We start from the raw sequence: 2,397 nt of genomic DNA, 5'->3' as shown, positions 1-2,397 counted from the left end.
GACTGGACTGAGGAGCAGCCGGCGGGCTTGACTGAGGAACGGCCGGTGGACTTGACTGAGGAACGGCCAGCGGGCTTGATTGTGAAACGGCCGGCGGAGGGGTTCCGGATCGGGATCGGAACCCCTCCTTCCAGTCGAGGTTGGTGGTGTCTGGAAGTTCTGCGGGGCGATGGTATGTGATCCCGAGCCTGAACAGCATCACCAGGGTCAAGGCAAGGGCGAGCGGCATGAATGCCCTCGCATAGGTGAGCATCGCTCATTCCTCCATCTTAGCGGGGAGAAACGAACAGGAAAACAAAACACTTTTTAAAAAACGAAAAACAAACACAGGTAGAAGGGGCACCGCTTACTGTCATGGTCTGGAATTCTGTCACGTTTCGCTACTGTGAGGATCTCGGAGACGAGGAGTGGAATTCAAACATATAGGTTTTCATACTGCTGCTCTCCTTCTAGTCACTACTGAACTCTTTCCTCTCTTGATTAATGCTCCAGGTGAAGGGTTGCCAAAGAACAAAACAAGCCCCTTAAAAACACAGTATAATAAGCATACCAACTGTACCAACAAATTTAATATAATACAATATAACTAGTACACATCAGGCCTGGCTCCAGATATGAGATGAAGGGTGGGCCAAGTGATGTTCCAGGTGGGCCGGGGGTATGTGGGGAGGTGAGTGTTGTTGTTTTTTCTTATTTTTTGAATATTCTTCTAATGTTCTATTCTTTTTTCTGTTCTGTTCTATTTTGCAACTATAGTAGCTTTATATAGCCTATCAAAATACAAAGTTACTAAATAGTTACAATGTTTTATTAAGAGTTTTGTCCACTATATGTTCATGTTCAATTTGAGAAAATGTAGCCAGCAGCAGTCTCTCTGTCACACTTCGCTACTGTGAGGAGCTCGGAGACGAGGAGTGGAATTCAAACATATAGGTTTTAATAACATCCAGGGAACAAGGAAAACACATGTAGCAAGGGTAGACATATACAATTCCGGACAAGGGAGAACAGAACGGGCTAGAACTCAAATAATTTAATTAAATAGGGCAGATAACGAGGGGCAGACAGGTGAGGGGGATAACTAATAACAAGGAACACCTGGAACTAATAGAACAACTAGTACACATCAGGCCTGGCTCCAGATATGAGATGAAGGGTGGGCCAAGTGATGTTCCAGGTGGGCCGGGGGTATGTGGGGAGGTGAGTGTTGTTGTTTTTTCTTATTTTTTGAATATTCTTCTAATGTTCTATTCTTTTTTCTGTTCTGTTCTATTTTGCAACTATAGTAGCTTTATATAGCCTATCAAAATACAAAGTTACTAAATAGTTACAAAATAATGTTGTTGTAAAAACTCTGTACATGCGACCGAGGTTTGTAAATGAACCTTGCTACACGCATGTTTTTGAAGACGGCAGTCACGTTCTAATGCTGCTTTCCAGTTTCGAAACCTGTCAAATGAAAGCATAATTTTCAGAGAAAGCAACACCGAACACTCGACATGGAAAACAAAAGCACACATTGGGCTCTGGCGTTACACGGTGTTTGGTCATACACCAATTATATTGCTTGCCTCCACTGTCGTAGTTCTTAGTTGAGTCAAATATGCATTTTTTTGTGACAATAAAACAAAGAGTGTGTGTATTAGGCCTGCTTGTAAACTTTGAACCTCTGTTTATTTCAATTTAAGACTCTCAAGCATCATCAATGAACTGTCCTGTTTGTCCCAGGTATGTAGTTTTATGTTCTGTGTGTGAATTGTTAGCCGACTTGAGTGTTAGCATTAGTACACATGCTCTATATTATCACATGCTGTACTATGTATTGTGCTTGTGTCTGTGAGTTGTGTCTTTCATTTATACAAAAATATATAAAATATTGGTCACTTGAGTCTCTGCATTAATGTAAATATATTGTTTGATATTAAGACCAAATAAGGGCAAGGAAGGCACATGGGGAGCAAAACACACACAGACATGGAACAGAGTCTGACACTCACAATGGCTTGCTGCTGATTCTCATGCCTCATCAATCAACTGCACTTTAAAGGGGTCATATGATGCAATTTAAATTTTTCCTCATTTATACAAAAATATATAAAATATTGGTCACTTGAGTCTCTGCATTAATGTAAATTAATGAAAATTAAGATGAAAATACATTGTTTGATTTTTTTTTTTCTGTTATTGTATGTTTTATTAAGAGTTTTGTCCACTATATGTTCACGTTCAATTTGAGAAAATGCAGCCAGCAGCAGTCTCTCTGTCACACTTCGCTACTGTGAGGAGCTCGGAGACGAGGAGTGGAATTCAAACATATAGGTTTTAATAACATCCAGGGAACAAGGAAAACACACGTAGCAAGGGTAGACATATACAATTCCGGACAAGGGAGAACAG

Source organism: Sinocyclocheilus anshuiensis, unplaced genomic scaffold (genome assembly GCF_001515605.1).
Source record: "Sinocyclocheilus anshuiensis isolate Anshui unplaced genomic scaffold, SAMN03320099.WGS_v1.1 scaffold145, whole genome shotgun sequence".
In the NCBI taxonomy this organism is placed as follows: domain Eukaryota; kingdom Metazoa; phylum Chordata; class Actinopteri; order Cypriniformes; family Cyprinidae; genus Sinocyclocheilus; species Sinocyclocheilus anshuiensis.
This window is presented reverse-complemented; position numbering follows the sequence as displayed.